This window comes from Vulpes vulpes, chromosome 16 (assembly GCF_048418805.1).
Source record: "Vulpes vulpes isolate BD-2025 chromosome 16, VulVul3, whole genome shotgun sequence".
Lineage (NCBI taxonomy): Eukaryota > Metazoa > Chordata > Mammalia > Carnivora > Canidae > Vulpes > Vulpes vulpes.
Genome location: NC_132795.1, coordinates 57,280,853 through 57,294,333, shown reverse-complemented (window position 1 = coordinate 57,294,333; position 13,481 = coordinate 57,280,853). Strand labels below are relative to the sequence as shown.

General features: G+C 57.3%; 1 long non-coding RNA gene across 1 annotated transcript; it reads left to right on the top strand.

The window, feature by feature from the left end:
- The first annotated feature begins 4,842 nt into the window (after positions 1–4,842).
- Positions 4,843–8,541, top strand: LOC112929069 (uncharacterized). Its single transcript, XR_003236866.2, has 3 exons — positions 4,843–5,294; positions 6,669–6,784; positions 7,885–8,541. It is a non-coding gene; the product is annotated as an uncharacterized lncRNA (long non-coding RNA).
- Positions 8,542–13,481: the final 4,940 nt, after the last annotated feature.

The following is a 13,481-nucleotide window of genomic DNA, read 5'->3' as shown; positions in this document are numbered from 1 at the left end:
TGGGGCACACTGTCCTCATGAGCTCTGACAGGTGCACCATCTGCCCCCAGACCTCTGTCCCCAGGCCTGACCCCAGAGCCCGGGGTGAGAGATGGGCTCCCTCCCTCCCCTGCAGCTCCGTCAGCCCTCCCTCCCTCAGCGGAGCTCCTGCTGTGTGCCGGACCCTGGCCTGGGCTTTTCCACAGTCACAACAGCCCTGTGTGGTTGACGGTTTTGATCACTGCTTACAGGTGGGGAAACTGAGGCTCGGAACCAAGGTCTTGCCTAGTCACACACTAAGTGATGGGAGAGGGGGACCCAGTCCTTTACACGGCAGCCTCTCCCCCCTGTTCAGCTCACACCCCAGTGCCTGCAACCCTCCTCTGTCCCCCAGGGCAGTGACCGAACCATTTCACGGGGCCCCCCATGGTGAGTGGTGATTTTACAAGGATCCAAGTGCAGAAGCAAAGGAAACTTTCCATGGCTGGTTCTAGGGGCTCGTGGCCATGTCAATGGCTAGAGTGGGCACATCATTTTTCTTGCCCGGGTGTGGTTCCCCTGAGCGCAGCTGCGGGCCAGCTGTGGTTCTAAGCGCTGAGCCCAGGGCATCCCTCAGCAGGGAAGGGCCAACAAGGACAGATGGACAAAAGGCGCTACGTGTTCTGGATGAAGGGAAGGGCGCTGATGTGATGGGGCCGGGAGGTCAGGGAGGGCCTGTGATAGGGCCCAAGGCTGGAGAGGCGTGGTGGGACAGGTGGCAGGGCCAGCAGGTAGGTTTCCCTGCAGGGGCAACACTGGGGAACCCCCCCTCCACCCAAGAGACAGCCGCTGGGGCTGGGGGGCACGAGGAAGCGCTGGTCCCAGCGGGCTGTGTCTGAGGCCCCAGGCCCCGCTCCAGGCGTCCCTGGGCAGTGGCAGGAAGTCGGAGGCCCCACATGAAAAAGGACCAGCTGCCGGTGGGGGCGTCGGGACAGGATTAATGAGGCACCAGCAGCTCCTGCTGGGCCCAGCTGCCTCGGAAGGTGGCAGCAGGCCAGGGACATGGGTGGAACTCAGCCCATGCGCTGGGGAAGGGGCACGTAGGAGGCAGCCCCTGGGGGCTGTGGGAAGCAGTCAGCAGAGCTCCAAGCTGGAGGCTCCACCCCCCCACTCCCTCCTGGCTTCCCTGAGCCTCCAGAACCCCACCCTGACCTCCCTGCCCACCCCTCACCCCAGTGTCAGCCTCCAGCCTTTCCAGCTGTCCTAATGGCAAATCCAGGCCTGACCACTTCTGAGCTGTGTGACCTTAGGCAAGTTATTAACCTCTCTGTGCCTCCGTTTTCTCACTTGTAAAATGGACTCTACCGTTGCTCCTTCATAGGGTTGGGGTAAGGAATAACAGGACGAATAGCACAGCACCTGTCAGGGAGATGCTCCCCACGTGTGGGCCCAGGTGGGCCCCCCCCCCCCATCCAGGACAGCCTCTGCTCCAGACACCCCGCCGGGGCACTGCCCCTCGGACTCGGGTCATTTCAGGGGCCTCGGCTCTCCGGGTGCTCGCCGCCTCCAGGACAAGCCCGGTTGCTGCCACAGTGCCCGGCCTCGCTGCTGCCGCCGCGGTCCTGCTCCGCGGACCCGGACCCGAGGGTTTGCAGAGCCCCTGCCCCCTCCCCGCAGGAGCGGCCGGCGCTCGGGTCAGTTCGCGGGGTGGCCACGAGGTGGCGGCAGCGCTGCACGCACCGGGCCTGCAGGGCAGGTGGGGACCGGCCCCACCCCCGAGGCGGCCACCTCCCAGCCCTGACCGCGAGGGTCCCGCTCGGCCCTTCCCGGCCCGTGTGGGGCTGGGGGCGCCAGTCGGGGGGATCCTCCGTGGGTCTGGGCGAGGGGCCTCGGCGCTTTTACTCCCTCCCACCCACTGGGCTTCGGGGACATAAACGGGGGCAGCACCTAGGAGCCCTGTCCCCGGAGGCTGCAGAGGCGGCCAGCGCCCCCCCCGCCGCCCCCAGGGCACAGGGCGCGGCCCCGCGCTTCCGGAGGTCGGGCGTGGGATCGTGGGGACCCGGTCCGCCCCCGCGGTCACGCCAGCCTCTCCCGCTCGCATCCGCCGACGTGGGCTTCCTCGGGGCGCCCTCCCTGCGGCTCCCCCCAGAGCGGAGCGCGGCCCCGCCCCTGACCCAGGGAGGGGCCTGACCCAGGGAGGGGCCTGACCCAGGGAGGGGCCTGACCCAGGGAGGGGCCTGACCCAGGGAGGGGCCTGCTCCGCAGCTGTGCCGCTCGCCTCGCTGGGGTGGCTCCGCCCTGGACCCCGGCCGCGCCCCCGCCCCGGGCCTTGCCGCCCCTCCCGCCTCTGCTGACTTCCCACGGGCTGGGGGCCGGCCGACGGGGAGGAGGTCTAAGGGGTGGTCAGCGGGAGCCCCTCGGGTGGTGTCCTCGTCCCACTGCCCCTGCTGCCCCAAAGCCACCCCACGTTTGTGCGGCTCCGGACCGTGCGCCCGAGCGCCCTGCCCGCGCCCCCGCCCCCGCCCCCGCCCCGCGCCCCCGCGCCCCCCGCGCCCCCGCGCCCCCGCGCCCCCGCGCCCCCCGCGCCCCCCGCGCCCCCGCGGCCCCGCGCCCCCGCGCCCCCCGCGCCCCCCGCGCCCCCGCGCCCCCGCGCCCCCGCGCCCCCCGCGCCCCGCGCCCCCGCGCCCCCCGCCGCCAGACCTGAGCGCCGCAGACCCGGGCCGGGGGCCCCGAGGCCTCCCGATGGGCTTCGGCCGGCAGGTGCCGTCTTCCCCCTGCGATCCACGGGCCCGCGTGGGGCGGCGTCCCCCGTCCAGCCGATGGGATCTGCACCCGCCCTGGCGCCCCCGGTTGGCCCAAGCCCCCTGGAAAGGCCCCTCTCCAGAGACAGTCCCGCTTGAGGCCGGGGGCCAGGGCTTGGACTAAATCAGGAGCATCAGGAGCGGGCGCGGGCCCAGGGGCCGGACACGCAGCCTCGGGCCGCCCTCCCGGGCCCACCTGCTCCCGCGGGGCGCACCCGCCTCCCCTGCCCGCCCCTCCCGGGGCAGAGGTGTGAGCTGGTTTGAGAGCCCAGAAGGACCAGAATCGGGAGAGTAGACGAGAGGTCACAGGGCCCCCCTGGCCCCCCAAGCCACCCATTATGTTTTAGAGCAGACCCAGAGCCCTGAGTTCACAGGGTTCCCTTCTACCCCTGGGCAGGACATGCGGGGAAGCGTCCCCGTGGGGCCCCATCCTGTCCCCCGGCCTCTGACTCAGGCCCATGGCCTCTCCCTGCCGCTGCCCCAGCCGCTCCACACGCCCCTTCCCGCCCCCCCCCCCCCCCCCCCCCCGCCGGCCTGGCTCCACCCTGAGGCTAGGCCTCTGGACTTGGCGGACCCGGGAGGAGTCCGCACCTACCCAGGCCGCAAATCCTGGGTGGTAAGAGTCACACACAGGGAGACGGGCCCAGGGAAGGGACGGACCTGCCTAGCACTGTGCTGCTCCCCCACGCAGTGCAAGGTCGCTGGAGGCTACGTGGTTCCAGCCTGGGGGGTGCTCCTGGGTCAGGGTGGGGAGCCACCTGCCGCCAGGTAGGTCAGCAGCATCCGTGAGGAGGCAGAGGTGGCTGTGAGTTACAGGCCGCCACACACACCCCGCAGCCTCCCTCACTAGCATGCTGGGTGCCCACGAAGAGGGGAAGAGGGGAAGGGGCGGCTTGGCCCGCTCTCAGAGGCAGGAAGGAAGTGAAACCCAAGCTGGGAACACCCTTGCACCCACCCGCAGCCCCACCCCAAGCTAGCCCCCAGAAAGGGGAAGCAGATGGTCCACTGAGGAGGAAGGCAGGGGGGCTGTCCTGCCCCCTGGACACACTTAGGGTGACGGGACCCTGCCCTTGCCACTCCTGGGATGGAAAGAAATTTCCATTTTACTTTACTTTTAGAAAAGTAAGACTCAGGAGGGTCTGCTGGCCAGTCCAAGGTCACACAGCTGGGAAGTGCACAGGCCTTGTCAGGTGCTCTTTTCTGGAGAGGAAGGGTCTTTGCGGGAGCAGGGCTGAGGTGTAGTTTATTCCGGGGCCCGGGCTGCTCTGGAGCCAGAAAAGCCCCACGGTGCGTGTGAGAGCCCATGTGTGTGCACACTCGCACAGGCAAATGCAGGCGCGGAGCCTCCTGGCCGCCTGCAGGGAGGGGGCTGCCCCCCAGGGGCCTGGACTGCGGATCTCCCACGGGAGAGCCCCCTCGCAGGAAGGGGGGTTCAGGGTGCTGGGAGGCCTGTGCAGAAACAGCCCCTGGCACCCGGCACCTGCTCCAGGCTCCCAGCGAATGCTGCATCTGGAGGCCAACTGGTGTGGCAGGTTGGGAACCCTCACCGAGGACCCTGGATGTGGAAGTTTTCTTACCCATTTTGGTTTGTTGTCTATAAAACAGTTTACAGCGCACTGAGGAATTCAGTTTTTGTTTTTTGTTTTTTGTTTTTTTTTTTCCTGTAACGCGTCGTCATCGGACTCTTGGCCCTTGCGGCTCACCGGGCAGGTGCTCATTCCAGCCTGAATGAGCAGCCTCGTCCCCGGGAACAGACTGCACCGGCCTGTTCACCGGCCCGCTGCGCCCTCCTGCCTCCCCGGGCCAGAGCTGAGGGCAGCGGCGCCCCCCCACCAGGGTGCCACCGCCACAGCTCCCATCAACCTTGGCCCTAACTCTTCGTCACACATCACCCATCGGGACCACCCTGCCCTCTACACTGGTCCCTCCACTCTGCAAATGCGGCTCCTTGCCTCAGAGGAGCCCCTGGTTCTCTCCCAGCTGCCCCATGCCCCCGGCACTTGGAGATCTTGGCTTTCAGACCCCCAACTTCCAGCAAGAAGCCCCTCCCCAGTTGATCTCCCACCAGCAGTTCCACACCTGGCCCACCAGCTGAGGGCCAAGAGCCGACAGCTTTGGGCTTTTCCCGATGCGATGCGGCAGCAGAGCTCCAGGGCCAGGAGAGGGTGGTGGAGCCCCCGAGGCGGAGAACAACCAGAACATTCTAGCCCCACTGCCCTCTGTCGATGGTCCCTCCCTGCCATCTGTTCATCCTGAATGGATGCCTATTCAGCCATCGCCTCCCCCGCCCCTCACCCACCCAGAGCCTGCAGAGACAACTGCCACACAGAGGCCTCGGAGGGCCCAGCAGAGACAGATGTCACACAGCAAGAACCACCCTGGCACCAGCTAAGAGACCTCTCCGTCTTTCCTCCTCCCTGCTGCAGCCCACCAAAGAAGAGAGGGACCCGGAGGACAGACCCGGGGTGGGGTGATGAGGAGCAGGGACCCCACCCCCAAGTCCCTCCGGCAAAGTCCTCAAGTACTGAGTGGCAGGTAGGAGGGGGGTCAAACCAGAGGAGAGTGAGCTGGAGCCTGGACCTAGTCGTGTGTGAAAGTGACAAGTTAGCAGAAGGACCTGAGGTGTCACAAAGGCTGCGATGGCACCTGGCCCAGGGCGGTGGGTGGGGAGGGTGAACCTGTGTCACTTCCAGGTCTGTGAAGGATGACTTCAGGTGTGTAAGCTGGGGACACCAGGGGAGGGGGCAGAGAGGGAATCCTGTGCTTCCGGAGCCCCTGGGAGGAGGGGAGGGGGACCCCTGGGCAACCGGGGGAGAGTGCAGGGAGGATGCAGGTAGGGAACAGGGCATCCCCAAAAGGTTGGGAAGAACAGACCTATCGGGACTCCTGGGTGGCTCAGCAGTTGAGTGTCTGCCTTCGGCCCAGAGCATGATCCCCAGGTCCTGGGATGGAGTCCCATATGGGGCTCCCCGAAGGGAGCCTGCTTCTCCCTCTGCCTGCGTCTCTGCCTCTCTCTGTGTGTGTCTCAGGAATAAATAAATAAAATATTTAAAGAAAAAAAAAAAAGAAGGAAAGAACAGACCTATCGCAGGTGCCTCGCTAAAGCGTCTTCTGCGTGGGGCCTGATGTCACCCCTCTCTGTGACCTCAGGACCTTTAGTGAGTCCTCTGCTCACAAGGATTTGTCAAGAGTAGGATTTTGCAAATGGAAGAGGGGTGAAGTTTCACATCTGAGTCAGCACAGGACCAGCAGAATCACTGAGGAAGAAGCAGGAGCAGGGGATGGGTGCAAACCTAAGCCTCCAGGTCTGAGATCTTCAGGGCTTCAGACGTGTACGTGGCATCAACTCTGTCCCCTCCCCAACTCCTCCTCACATGCAGCCACGAATAAATGTCAAAAGCCTAATGTGACCGGGTTTCACAACACCCCCATGTCAAACCCCAACCACACACCCTTGCTCTCAAGTTAAAGACCCACTTCCTGGCCTGGCCTCGCCTCCCAGGGCCCAGAGGGGCCACACTTGCCACACTCCAGATCTCTGCCCTGTACACTCACAGGTTTTCATACCTCAGATGGTTTACACCCTGACCACAGGGCTCTTGCACATGCTGTTCCCTCTAGCACTGCCCTGCCCTCAGTTAACAGACTCACCCTTCAGGACTCAGCTCATGACAAGTCACTCCAAGGATGCCTGGCTCAGTGGTTGAGCATCTGCCTTCTGCTCAGGGCATGATCCTGGGGTCCCGGGATCAAGTCCCGCATCAGGCTCCCCACAGGGAGCCTGCTTCTCCCTCTGCCTGTGTCTCTGCCTCTCTCTGTGTGTCTCTCATGAATAAATAAAAACAATCTTAAAAAAAAAAAAAAAAAGACAAGTCACTCCAGACCTTCTCACCATGTCATTCATCTCAGAATTCACCTCCATGACTGTGCTGGCAAAGAAGAACGGAAGAACCACAAGGTGGCTTAGAGTCCACACCTGAGACCAATCCTTATTCACGCCTGGGCACCGGGCCCACCTTCCCTGGGTATGTTTTCATTTGAATCCCGAACAACTTGGGAGTCTGTCATCAAGGGGAGGGGGGGAGGCTGGGGAGTAGACGACCCACCTTATCCCCCAGATGACCATACACTGCACACTCTGCTGCTACTCGCAGAGGTGGAGGGGGCTGTTAGACATTTCTGGAAGGTGAGGCATGGGCAGGAGCATGAATGAACTTGCCACGTCTGGGGGCTGGACCCAGACTGGCCTGACGAGGTTGGGGGATGTGTGAGATAATGGAGCCTCACTATTGGGCAGGGTGTTTTTAACACAGGTAAACTGCAGGTCAAATCATGTCCCCTGGGACATTAAAAAAAAAAAAAAACCCAGAGCAAAACTTCTCACCTCAGTTAGCAACAGGTAAGGTTTTTGTCTCGTCCTCCAACAGAAACCTGGTAAGGACGAGAACGCAGTCATAGACTGGTGGTGCCATCCGGCTAGTCAAGCCCAGTCTTTGCTTACACACACCTCCAGTGATGGGCCACTCACCACCTCCCATGGGAACTCATTTCGCCGACACCGACCCATTAATAAAGCCATAAACTAGCTGACATATTGTTCAGTGTGTAACTGAGTCTCGGTTTGGGATGATGGAAAAAATTTTGGAGCTGGATGGTGGCCCTGGTGGCACAACAATATGAATGTCCTCAACGCCACCAAACTGCAAGCTTTTTTTTTTTTTCTTTTTAACTACATAACAGTTGGTAAAATGGTGAATTTTATATTATGTGTATGTTACCACAATGAGAAAAAGAAAAAAAAAGCACCGCTTCTGGGCTTCACAACCTACGAGCTGTGTGACTTTGACTACTTTTAAGTGACCTTTTTAAAGTTTGCTTTTTAAAAAAATCCAACTGGTGGTGAAGACAAACAGACACCCCCACCCTCTTGGATTCCCTGATTTCCCTTCATTCAGTCCTGTTCCCCCAGCTCAGGAGGCTGGGCTCCGGATCCCGCATCCATCCTGCCCGCGACCCTGTCCTGCTCTGTGCTCGGCTCCGAGGACCCACCTGGGAGCAACTCACAGCCCCTGGCCTCCCAGACACACAGGGAACAAGTAGATTTTTTTTTCCTTTTCTTTTTTAGGTGAAACATGGCTCCAGTCTCTGTGAAACCCAGACCGGCCACTAATCTCCCGAAGGAATAGACCATGGTGACCTGTCCCTGAAGACTCACTTGGGAGGAATGATGACAACAGCACAGAGGACACTGGTCCCTGAATGATCGGCACACACAGTGTGTGTGGGATGGAGCCTGTTGGGCCCCTGGCAATGCTGGGTGACCCAGGGCAGCTTGGAGACGTGCCAGGAATGACCATCTCCGAAATCCCCTCCCGGATCAGCCCCACCCGACCCCCCAGGAATCACTGACCAATCAGAGAAGCAGCCGGAGAGCAGGAGGGAACCCCAAACCCAGAGGTCTCAAATCTCAAACTGGCAGGCCAAGAGCCGTATCAAGTCCTGGAGTGATTTTGTTTTGTTTTTTATTTTGTTTTTAATGCAGTTATTGCCAGTGTTTGCAAAAACGATGTAAAATTTCTCGTTTCTCTTAAAAAAAAAAAGAAAAGGAGGGGCACTTGGGTGGCTCAGTGGTTGAGCGTCTGCCTTCAGCTCAGGTCCTGATCCCAGGGTCCGGGGATCGAGTCCTGCATCGGGCTCCCTACTCAGGGGAGAGTCTGCTTCTCCCTCTGCCTTTGCCCTTCCCCCTGCTCCTGCGCTCGCTCTCGCTCTCTCTCTCATGAATAAAATCTTTAAAAAAAAGAATGTTTAAGATCTGCTCTTTTAGCTACTTTCAAATATACAAGACAGTGCTGCTGACTAGAGTCTTTGCACGCGACACATCCTGAGAAAAGCATGGCTGCCTGGGCACACGTGTGTCCCCAGCGGGCGGGGAGCAGCACTCAGGGACCCAGGCAGGTGGACAGGTTCCAGGCCAGGGGGGAGGGGGGGAGGGGGGAAGGGGGGGCGGGGGATGTACACGTTCCTGACACCACTCCAGCACCCACGGCTGGCACGGTGCCCCGAGAGCTGTGCAGTCTGCAGAGAAGCTGGGACACTCAGGCTCCAGGCCATGTCCCTCCTGGGGGGACTCGCTCAAGTTAAGCAACGGCCTGGCCTGGCCGCTCTTACCTGCCTCTCCGCTCACTCACTCCAGGGAGTGGGGAAGCCCGGGAATGATACAGCCACAGCGCTTGTATCTGCCAATAGTTATCATTATAAAAACACATCCATGAGAATAATTATGCTGAACAATTAATTACAAGCCAGGCACAAGGCTAAGTATTTGACACGGATGATTCCACGGCACACAAGCCTAGGCGGTAGGTACCACTATGATCCCCATTTTACAGAGAGGAACCCCGAGGCCCAGGGACGTTCAGAGACTCTTATTACTGAAGAGATCTGGGGCTGCGTCTTACATGGGTGTTTAACGACCAGGCTCTAGAAGGGAGAACAGCCTTGTTTATATTAATAGATTCGGTTTTCCTTTGTTTAAGGAACACCCCTCACTTGACACAAAGGTGCTTTTCCTGTCCTCTGCAGTCAGTCACAGGCTTCGTCAAGGCAAATAAAAAACCTGGTACTGGGGGCGCCTGGGTGGCTCAGTGGTTGAGCATATGCCCTGGGCTCAGGGCATGATCCCGGGGTCCTGGGATCGAGTCTCCCATCGGGCTCCCCACAGCGAGCCTGCTTCTCCCTCTGCCTGTGTCCCTGCCTCTCTCTGTCTCTCATGAATAAATAAGTTGAAAAAAAAAAAAATCTGGTACTGAAGGGCACCTGAGTGGATCAGTCCATTAAGCCTCTGGCTTTAGCTGGGGTCATGATCTCAGGGCCCTGGAATCGAGCCTTTGGGATGGAGCCCCCAGCTCAGCGGGGAGCCTGCTTCTCCTCCCTCTGCTTGTGCTCACTCTCTGTCAAATAAATAAATGAAATCTATTAAATAAATAAATAAATGAACTCTGGCCTCAGCTGGCTGGGTTTCAGTTTCCTTGGTTCTCTCTGACAAGGAGATGTCACAGGACCACATTGGATTCTGGCCAAGAATGTTTAACCAGAATCTAATCGGGAGGAAAGAAAATAAATCCAAACATGGGATATTTTCAAGGCAACTGATCTGTGTCTTCCGAACAATTCTTCAAGAGTCAATGCCATGAGAGACCTAAAAAAAAACATGGCAGCAAAATGGAGGGCATGCACCCTGACTGGAGTCTGGGGGTCCTCCAAGGGACAGTTTCTGGGGGATCCCTGGGAAAGGGTGAATGTGGACTGACAGCAAAGGTCAGTAAGGAGCCCGCATCACATCTGTACTCTGATAATGACAATGCGGACATGCGTCCTTGCTCCTACAGGTGAAGTGTCACAATGTCCACAACGCACCCTCAGATGATTCTGGAAAGATAATAATAGAGAAAAGGAGAGAGACACAAAAGCAGCAAATTACTGACAAGGTGTGATTGGAGGGGAAGGCACCCCGGCCTGCAGTGTGCTGTTTGTGTCAGCTGTTTAGCACGCCTTTTTTCAAAATAGAGGAGAGAGAAGAGGAGAGGAAGGAGAAGTTGACCGAGTCTGCCCCTTTGGGGCCCCTTCCGGCCTTGAGTCTAGCCTGTGTCAGGGTGCTGGCAACACCATGACCCAGCGCCACAGACCGGGGGCCTTAAATCATCAAAAATTTACTTTCTCACAGTTCTGAGGGGCCAGAGATCTAAATGTTAGCAGGTTTCATTTCTTTTTTTTCTTTCTTTCTTTTTTTTTTTTCTTTTTTTAAGATTGTATTAATTTATTCATGAGAGACACAGAGAGAGGCAGAGACACAGGCAGAGGGAGAAGCAGGCTCCCTGCGGGGAGCCCGATGCGGGACTCGATCTTAGGACCCTGGGGTCACACCCTGAGCCGAAGGCAGACGCTCAACCACTGAGCCCCCCAGGCACCCCAGTTTGGTTTCTTCTGAGGCCTCTCCTTGGCTTCCCACCAGCCTTCTTAGTGTGTCCTCCCTTGTCTTTCTTCTGTGCAAGCGCCGGGGCGTCTTTCTTCTAGGACACCAGTTACACTGGATTGAGGGCCGTCCTAGGAGCACCACCTCTGTAAAGGCTCATCTCCAAATCTGGTCACATACTGCGGGTTGGGGCTTCCACAGATGAGTTTGGAGAGGGACCCAATTCTGCCTGTAACAGATCGTAAGGCTTTCTGGAACTTCACCCCAAACTCCACGTGGGGTACAAAGAGGGCTTTTCAGGAAATCATGTTTCTCCCCCCTGCAGAGCACTGAGGTGAGCTCCAGGCAGGAAGGGGCTGCTGCAGGCACCTGCCAGGAGTGAGAGAGAGAGCAAGCGATCCAGAGGGCCAGCAAGAGAGAGCCTCCCTCACCTTCAACACCAAGGCCAGCCTTCTCACCCATTCCTGCCACCTCTCCCCACCACCCCACTCCACCCCTCCCCATCCCAGGCACACACAACATGTGCACCTGACTGCCCAGGCAGCTGCCCGGGGGCAAAGTCATGCCAACCAACCTGTGATAAGGCTCCTCCCTGCCCTGGGTGCAAAGTAACAGGCCTCTTCCTGAAGCCCCAGTGTGCGTCCGTCCTTCCTTCCTTCCCAGACCCCTCAGCGCCTTCACACACCCCCATGCCCCCACCCCGACCCCCATACTGGGCCTGTCCTTCCTCCTGGCCATCACTCAAACAAACTGAAGCAAACAGCCCCCTGCCCTAAGCACCAGTGGCCAAAGTCATATTTACTATTGAAACACGAGCAATAAAGTTATGAAAAGTAGTATACTTTTACCTACAACTAGGCAAAAGACTCTAAAAGCTTTTTTTCCAGGAGGAGGGGGCAGTGGTAGTGCCTGGGTGGCTCAGTAGGTTGAGCCTCCGACTCTCTGCTCAAGCACACTCCCTCAAGTAAATATACCTTTCTTTAAAGCCTTATTTTTTTTAAGATTTTATTTATTTATTTATTTATTTATTTATTTATTTATTTATTTGAGAGAGAACAAGAGAGCATGAGAAGGGGGGTTGGGGGGGAGAGGCAGAGGGAAAGGGACAGGGAGGGAGAAGCAGACTCCCTGTTGAGCAGGGAACCCAATGTGGGGCCTGATCCCAGGACCCGGGGATCATGGCCTGAGCCGAAGGCAGACACTTAGCTGACTGAGCCACTCAGGTGCCCCAAAAGCCTTTTTTTTTTTTAAGATTTTATTTTTAAGTAATCTCTATACATAGCATGGGGCTCGAACTCACAACCCCGAGATCAAGTCTCATGCCCCACTGACTGAGCCAGCCAGGCGCCCCAAGACTCCAAAAGCCTTCAAAATAGTTCTATGCTTGGCCCAGCAATTCTGCTCTAGGGTTTCCATCTAATCCCATAATCAAAAATACAGGAAACACTTCACCTGGAGATGTTCCTTTTGCTGTTATTTACAATGATTTGTAATGCAATGGGTGCTTTGATAGTACCCCAAGTTCTTGAATTGTGCCTAAACACTCTTGTGTTCCCTTTAATTAGGAAAAAGGAAAAGGAAAATTAAATCCTTTAATTTTCAGATGCAAAGGTCCCAGCCCCGCCTACCTTCCAGGGCACCTCTTTTGGGGGGGAGCCCATCATTCTGCAAGCCACCCCTTCTTCTCCCTGCCTGCTTCAGACACCTCCTCCATCTCTCCTCCGAGGGTCCACTCCTTTATCTCTACAAAGAACCCCATCGGAGCCCTGGTGAATGGCAGGTCTTGACTGAGGGTTTGCCAGCAGAAGACAATTGCAAGGCCCACAGCTCAGACAGCTCCGGAGAAGTGCAGCATTCGCCACCTCCACCTGCAAGCCCAGGGGCCATTTCTCAGGCCTGGCCATGTCTTACTGCTCACTTTCTCATCCTAGATCCCAGCTTACCAGCAAGGATGCATTCTGATTTGCATGAGCCCATGGCATCTTTGTCTTTGAGGACTCTTTCCTCTGTTAAAAAAAATAAATAGGGGATTCCTTGGCACCTCCTGCATGGAGCCTGCTTCTCCCTCTGCCTATATCTCTGCCTCTCTCTCTCCGTCTCTCATGAATAAATAAAATCATTATTAATAAATAAATAAAATTAAAAATTGCATTTTAGGACTGCAGTCATATAAAGAAGAATACACTCCAGACTGGATTCATTATCCTATATTTATTACTATTGTATTTTTTTGTTTTCTTCTGATTTTACTTTATTATTATTATTAAATATTTTATTTATTTAAGAGAACGAGTAAGCACAAGCAGGAGGAACAGCAGTGAGAGAGGGAGAAGCAGACTCCCCGTGGAGCAGGGAACCAGGCGTGGGGCTCAATCCCAGGACCCCAGGATGATGACGTGAGCCGAAGGCAGACACTTAACCTACTGAGCCACCAGGGCGCCTCAATTTGATTTGATTTGATTTGATTTTTTTTCCTGTCACAATAGAATTTATTTTTGTGGGGTAGGGGAATGAAAATACAAAAGGTACAAATGAAAATTCAGGTAGAAAAGAAGAGGATGTAAAATTTCAAATGAGATTATTTTTTTAAATGGATGACAGCCCATTTAAAATAATCATCACTCTGGTACTTAGATTCCCCTGGTTAGAGTTAGGAGAGTGATGGGACACATTTTAGAATGTCACAATTTAGGGATCCCTGGGTGGCTCAGCGGTTTAGCACCTGCCTTTGGCCCAGGGCCTGATCCTGG